Source organism: Humulus lupulus, chromosome 7 (assembly GCF_963169125.1).
Source record: "Humulus lupulus chromosome 7, drHumLupu1.1, whole genome shotgun sequence".
In the NCBI taxonomy this organism is placed as follows: domain Eukaryota; kingdom Viridiplantae; phylum Streptophyta; class Magnoliopsida; order Rosales; family Cannabaceae; genus Humulus; species Humulus lupulus.
In genome coordinates this window covers 44,938,089-44,946,029 of record NC_084799.1, presented here as the reverse complement: position 1 = coordinate 44,946,029, position 7,941 = coordinate 44,938,089, and the positions used below count along the sequence as shown (strand labels likewise).

Genomic DNA, 7,941 nt, shown 5'->3' with positions numbered 1-7,941 from the left:
AAACGCTTTATGATTTTCAATGAATGGAACTATTTTAAAAATATATGACTTTGTTTATGGTTTAATCACACTTTTGTCTTACAACCTCGGTTAGCGAGTTAATTGCACGTTTTCAAACTCACTTAGTGACGGCTCTAAGGAAGTAGGGTGTTACAATGACCCAATCCAAATCACGCTGACCCATTATCCTGGGCAGCCCCATCACGATGTTTCCTTATTTCCATTATGGAATACTCAAAGGCTACAATAGCCTTACTAGTTTTTGATACTCTCTTTTGACCTGCTAACAGGTTAAGAACTTTGTTATGTATTCTGTCATGTCCCTCTCCATCCTAGGTCACCAATATAAAGCTTTCATACTGTGGTACATCTTTCATGATGCCTGGATGAAGAGAATAAGAGAGTAGTATGAGATTCATCCAGAATCTCTCATTTAATCTCAGTGTCCATCGAATTTTAAATCTGATCTTTATACCACAATAAACCCATACCTAACACTGTATAATCCTTAGCTAATCAAGCTAAGACATTCCCCTCAATTCTCCCATCTATGGTTCACTAAACTGTCTTTCCTTTGATCTTTTCTGAAATAATAATCTCAAGTATAAAGCTAGCCACTTGGCCCACCAGTAACTCTACTCTAGCCTGGTCATATCCTTCAAATAACATGATGCATAGGCAATCACCTTTTCCTATCATTGAGGTATCATAACAACCTACAACTGGTTCTGATCTATAAGAAGACTCAGAACTCTTTCCCAAAGCATATGTAATATCCTGCCTGTCCACGGAAACTCCTGTTGTAACGCCCTAAACTCTAGGGATCGTTACGGTGTGCATTTTAAACAGTGCTAAACTCGCTAATCGAGTCATTTGGCCATAATCATGTAACTAAGTATGATTAGCGGTTTAGGGTTAAATTTTTTGGTTAAGATATAACGTTTCCCTAAAACGTTTACTGTATACATTGAGATCCCAAAAATATAATTTAAAGGTTAATTACAAGAAAATAGTTACAACCAGTCGATCTAAGCGAAAAAATAGGGTTTAACCCTAGTTCCTCTTTAAACCCTTGGCCGTGGCGGTCGAGCAGCTGCATATGTACACATCATCACCTAAGCTCTCCAACTCAAGGATGGTCCAGCTTTCTTTTGCCTTTACCTGCACCACATAGCACCCGTGAGCCGAAGCCCAGCAAGAAAACTCAATATACTCATGAACAGTAATAACATGTTACAAAACATAATGTGCATGCCTAGAAATGATAGCCCTATTCATGCATGCAAATAAGTTCAGATAATGATGGGGGTTCATGACGAGTAATCCTGCCCTCCTGAATGGATGACTCTCAAGTCAATCCTAATCAGATGAGTGATTTAACACTTGAGGTTCTGTTAACCATAATGAGTGACTGATGAGCAAGTCACTAATTTTAACCAGATGAGTGACTGATGAGTAGTGTAACACCCTCACTTATTTTAGTTAAAAGCATATCTGAGGTGTTACATTTTAAAACTATATCATAATTACTTTCGGCGGAAGTCTGAATTTTTTTTTTAAAGAAAACTTATTTCACATTATTTACATTAAACATAAAGTGTGTCTCAAACATATTATACATAAGTATTAAATAACCCAATTTGTTTTCAAAACATAATTTCACACTTTATCACAAACATACACACTGATAAACTGAAATAACCCACAAAAGGTCGATATGTTCATATGTACAAATCAGGGTCAGGACCATGCTTCAGTTCTCCTTTGTCATTCACTCATTTCTTTCTCTACCTGCAACACAAGACAACTGTGAGCCTAAAGCTCAGTAAGCAAAGTAATGCATGCAATGCTAATGATTACCCAATGTCAATGGACATACACAACTACTTTTTAAATTTTGGGCCCCTTAATATTGTGCACACTGTTTGATTAGGCCAATGCCTGCAAGGCTTGTTACACATATATTATAAAATCCCACGGGTTCTTCTCTGGCTAGCCATCACCACAGTAGGGCACATTAAAAACCTTATTCCATCATTGCCCCGTCGGGCTCAAGAGTTAAGGTGGCCACACACTATGATGTCAATACATATAACAATAACTCATATTGAGGAGAAATAAAAATGGGAACATGGCAAACAATATAATTGTTCACTAAAACCTAGCCCAAATTATTGGGCTGCCACTATGAGCCTAACTATAGGACTTTGTTTACACTTACTTACATTCTCATTTTCCTTTTCAAAACAGTGGCACTGAACTTAAATTTCTTATTACAACTTATTTTTATGTTGCATAAAACTTGCCAAGGCATCACATAATTAGTCATCATAATATCATGGATGGTCTTATATCATACAGTAATTCACCATATCACTATTATTCCATGCATACAAATTTATGATGAAGTGTCAATGTATGTTAATACAAATTACTCACAACATTTTCATATAATGCATACTTTCACATAACATGTAATTCTTGTGTTGTAGTTGAGTACATTACTTACATTCTGTCCAAAATATATTTCACCATGTAAAAAGTGGTGTCTTAGGTGTTGATGTGCTTATCTTGAAAATGGCATGAATTTCACATCATAATGATGACAGTAAGGCATTGAACTATCATTTAAAAATATCCATAAAACATCATATCCAAATCATGTCTAAATTGCCTTAAACCACTTAGATCGAGCGTTAGATTTATCTTAGACACTTGGAGAAATTTTGACAGAGCTTCCCCTTAATTTTAGCTATCCCCAAATATCAAAATCAATCAGTAATCATCATCAATTAACCTGCCATAACCACATATCCCTAATACCAACATAATTCATCACAAAGTAATCATATATCGATTTTGATAAAATTCTAATTTCGAAGAACATCACCCAAATTAAATGAGTCTCCATGTCTATTCAAACATTTATAAACATATATACCATCTTATAAACTAAATCAAATAACCAAAAATCAGTTTGTACTCCAAGAACCACAAAAACCTCATAAAACACAAAATTTCACTTACCGAGCAACTTTTCGGCGAAAACAATCTCTTCAAGCTTTTCTAACCCTCAAACCACTTGGAAACCACCAAGAAATATCTTAAAAAGGATAAAACACCATAGATAAGCTCTCAAAAAAATTTAAAAACTTTGTGTAACTTCGAAGTACAAGAACTTACCATAAAAAGGCCAGAACTAAGTTTAATCCACTTCTTTAGCTTTGATTTCACTTGGATCTCCTTAGAATCTCTTGAAGCCAGCCAAGAAATGGTTTTTGGTTTTCTTTTCTCTTTGTTTTTTAGAGTCTTGGTCGTGGAAAGTAATAAGGTTGATGACAATCCTTTATTTTCAATGATTTGGCCTTATTGTATCAAAATTTGACACCTTTCACCTTATCCTTACACTTTTTGACTTATGAAAACCTTATCACTTCAATAATTTAGACTTAATCATCAGCTAGGCACATTATACTTATGTGTGAAACACTCACACCAAACCTTAGGTCCATATGATTTCATACCCAATAGTTATGCTTACCCGATTGAGCGTAGCGCACTTATGCTAAGCTCGTTTTGACTTTGCGTCAACACCACTGATTACGTATACCTCCCATCAAGACTTGATCTAATGGTTCTAAAACAATTTTTACCTCATCAATGAGACCTTAATCATACCTCAATTATATTTGGTATATCCACCAATACTCAATTTTACACTAAAATACTAGTAATCGACATTGTACAATTTTTCATCGCTTAATATCTTTTGCCTTCTATACCTCATTTTTCTCACTTGATTTCATGCCTTGTCCATATATTCCATCCTTTATTATATATTGAGCATGTCAAACACCCATAAAAGACAACTCAAATTCCATAAGGTTAATAATGTTGAAAATACACATAGACATCATATACACAACTTTTATACTTATACATGAAAACACTTATAAGAATATGCATATGCTCAAATTATACATATTGTATGATATATAATGCAATGAAATCATGTGATTATAGGCAATATTATATCAAAATAATGTGGGTGCTACAATTCTCCACACCTTATAAAAATTTCGTCCTCGAAATTCTCTTACCCAAATAACTCTGGGTATTTGGATCTTATTTCATCTTCCCGTTCACATGTCATTTCCTCAATATTTGAACTTCTCCACAAGACCTTAACCAGTGAAATATTCTTATTTCTCAACTCTTTCTCTTTTCTGTCAAGAATTTTCATTAGTTTTTCTTCATATGTTAGGTCTTGTTCAACTTCTATTGGCTCGTAGTTTAGCACATGTGAAGGATCTGGAACGTATTTTCTCAATAATGATACATGAAAAACATCGTGAACAATCGACAATGACGGCGGTAATGCCAATCTGTAGGCTACCTTTCCCACCTTTTCTAATACTTCAAAATGTCCAATAAATCTCAGGCTTAACTTCCCTTTCTTTCCAAACCTCATTGCTCCTTTCATAGGGGCAATTTTCAAAAATACCTTGTCCCCAATATTAAACTCCACATCTCTTCGCTTTCGATCAGCATAACTCTTTTGTCTACTCTGAGCAGTTAACATTCTTTTTCTTATTTTCTCTACTGCTTCAGTTGTCCTTCTAACAAGATCTGGACCAAGATACTTTCTTTCTCCCATTTCATCCTAATGAATTGATGACTAGCATTTTCTGCCATATAACATTTCATATGGTGCTACACCAATCATTGCATGAAAGCTATTGTTATAAGAAAACTCTATCAGACACAAATACTTCTCCCATGATCCTTGAAAATATAAGACACAAGCTCGGAGCATATCTTCAAGAGTTTGAATGTCCCTTTCAGATTGTCCATCAGATTGGGGGTGATATGCCGTAGTAAACTTCAATTTTGTGCTCAATGCTCTTTGCAAACTTTCCCAAAAAAATGAAGTAAATCGAGCATCCCGAACCAAAATTATAGATACTGGCACTCCATATAATCTAACAATCTCTTGAACATATAATTTAGCCTACTGATCCATAGTATAAGTCATGCGTACCAGAAGAAGTGTGCTGATTTGGTATATCAGTATACTATAACCCAAATAGCATCATGTTGTTTAGAAGTCTTTGACAATCCAACTACAAAATCCATAGTAATCTCTTCCCGTTTCCACTCTGGTATCTGTATTGGTTGTAGTAAACTAGCAGGTTTTTGATGTTCAGCTTTCACTTGTTGACAAGTTAAACACTTGGCTACAAACTCGACCACATCCTTTCTCATATTGGGCCACCAATAGTGTCTTTTCAAGACATTAAACATCTTTGTCGTCCCCGGATGTACTGAATACAAAGTATTGTGAGCTTCTGTAAGGATTTCTCTCTTCAACTCCTCATCATTAGGGACACAAATTCTTTCCTTGAACTTTAGCATCCCATTACCTGGCACACTAAAATCATTGACCTTCCCACTTTCCAATTCACCTTTTTGTTCCACCAAGTAAGGATCCTTACATTGACCTTGTTTGATTCTTTCTAATAAGGTAGACTGAATAGTCATTATTGATAATCTTCCTATGATTACCTCAATCTCCGCTCTGCACATGTCCTCCTGAAGTGGTCTTGTCAATTTCCTCAAAAATGACACATTACCATGAGACTTCTACTTAGTGCATCTGCAACTACATTTGCTTTTCCCGGATGATAAAGTATTTGACAATCATTATCTTTCACTAGCTCCAACCATCTCCTTTGTCTCATATATAATTCTTTCTGAGTAAAGAAATACTTGAGACTTTTATGATTGGTTTATATTTTGCAATTCCGCCATACAAATAATGTCTCCAAATCTTTAGTGCAAAAACAACTGCTACCAACTCCAAATCATGTGTTGGATACTTCTATTCATAGTCCTTCAATTGTCTAGAAGCATAAGCTATGACTTTTCCATTCTGCATCAACACACACCCTAATCCTTGCTTTGAAGCATCATTATAAATCACAAGTCCTCCTGATCCAGATGGAATGTAAGTATTGGAGCAGAAACCAATCTTTGCTTCAACTCTGGAAAACTTTTCTCACAAGCTTCAGTCCATTCAAACTTATGATTCTTCCTCGTCAGTTGTGTTAATGGAATTGCTATCTTGGAAAATCCTTCAACAAATCTTTCAGTAATAGCCTGCTAATCCCAGAAAACTCCTTACTTCTGAAACATTTGTTGGTCTATTCCATCTACTAATAGCTTCAATCTTTGATGGATCCACTGAAATACCATCTTTTGAGACTATATGGCCCAAAAATGCTACCTTCTCAAGCCAACATTCACATTTCTTAAATTTGGCATAGAGTTGTTTTTCTTTTAATTTCTCCAATGTCAACCTCAAATATTCCTCATGTTCTTCTTTGGATCGAGAATACACAAAAATATCTTCAATAAACACTATTACGAACTTATCAAGGTAGTTCTTAAACACCCTATTCATTAAGTCCATGAATGCAGCTGGAGCATTAGTTAATCCAAATGGCATCACAAGAAACTCATAATGGCCATACCGAGTTCGAAATGCGGTTTTTGGTACATCCTCTTCTATAATCTTTAATTGGTGATACCCAGATCTCAAATCAATCTTTGAAAATACTCCTCTTCCTTGTAATTGATCAAAAATATCATCAATTCTAGGAAGTGAATACTTATTCTTGACTGTCAACTTGTTCAGTTCTCTATAATCAATGCACATTCGCATTGTCCCATCCTTTTTCTTCACAAATAGCATTGGAGCTCCCCATGGTGAAAAACTAGGCCTGATAAATTTTTTATCCAGGAGTTCTTGCAATTGTATCTTTAATTCCTTTAGTTCTGCGGGTGCCATTCTATAAGGTGCCTTGGACACAGGGGCTGTACCAGGAAGTAGCTCGATCAAAATTCAATTTCTCTGTCTGGAGGAAATCCTGGTAAATCTTCTGGAAACACTTCTAAGAAATCTTTAACTACTGGTACCTCTTCCAGCTTTAACTTTTGCTGCTTATAAGTGTCAACCACACTGGCGAGATAACCCATACATCCACTTTCCAATAGTCGCCTGGCCTTCATAACAAAAATTAAAGGAATGCAACTTTTTGATGTCGTTCCAATAAACATAAACTCATCTTCCTTCGAAGGCTTAAATATCAATGTTTTCTCTCTACAATCAATAGTGGCATTATACGTTGAAAGCCAATCCATACCCAAAATCACCTCATAATCGTGCATCTCTAACATTATTAGATCATCATATAATTCCCTACCATCAATGCAAATAGGAACCCCCCTCAACCAATGAGTAGAATACAAAATCTCTCCAGATGGTAACATTGTACTAAAAACTTATGACATTTTCTCACATAATCTACCCAACCTTTTTTACATATGTCAAGGATGCAAATGAATGTGTGGCACCTGAATCTATTAATGCATGAGTGAGAACACCAAATACAAAAAATATCACCTGACACCACAAAGTTGTTGGTATCAGCATCAGCCTGAGTAATCATAAACACCCTAGCATTTGTCTTTTGAGGTTCATCCTTCTTTTGTTGGTTCTTCATCAATGGACAATCTTTGATAAAATGATCCCCCTTGCCACATTTGAAGCAACTCTTACTTAGAATCCTGCACTCCCCAAAATGATTCTTTCCACAAGTTTGATATTGTGGTTGTTGTTGGAATCCAGATTGCCAATTTTGCTGACCTCCTTTAAATTTCTTATTCTGTCCTTCTCTAAATTGGAAATTTTGGGTCCCTCTTTTGTTGTCAATGGGAAAGTGGCTTTGTTCTTTATTGAATTGAGTGTCTCTACGAGGCATGCTAGTAGCAACTTTAGCTTTTGTTATCTTTTCTTCTCTGTGTTCATCTCTTAAAGCTTTCTCCACAACCTGAGCATAAGAAAGCTCAGTAAGCAAAGTAATGCATGCAATGCTAAAA

The 7,941-nt window shown here is 35.5% G+C and overlaps 1 long non-coding RNA gene across 1 annotated transcript; it reads right to left on the bottom strand.

Moving 5' to 3' along the window:
• Nucleotides 1-920: 920 nt before the first annotated feature.
• On the bottom strand, nucleotides 921-3,761 carry LOC133789564 (uncharacterized). Its single transcript, XR_009873613.1, has 3 exons — nucleotides 3,184-3,761; nucleotides 3,028-3,103; nucleotides 921-1,791 (listed from the first exon to the last, which is right to left on the bottom strand). It is a non-coding gene; the product is annotated as an uncharacterized LOC133789564 (long non-coding RNA).
• Between the last annotated feature and the right edge of the window lie 4,180 nt (nucleotides 3,762-7,941).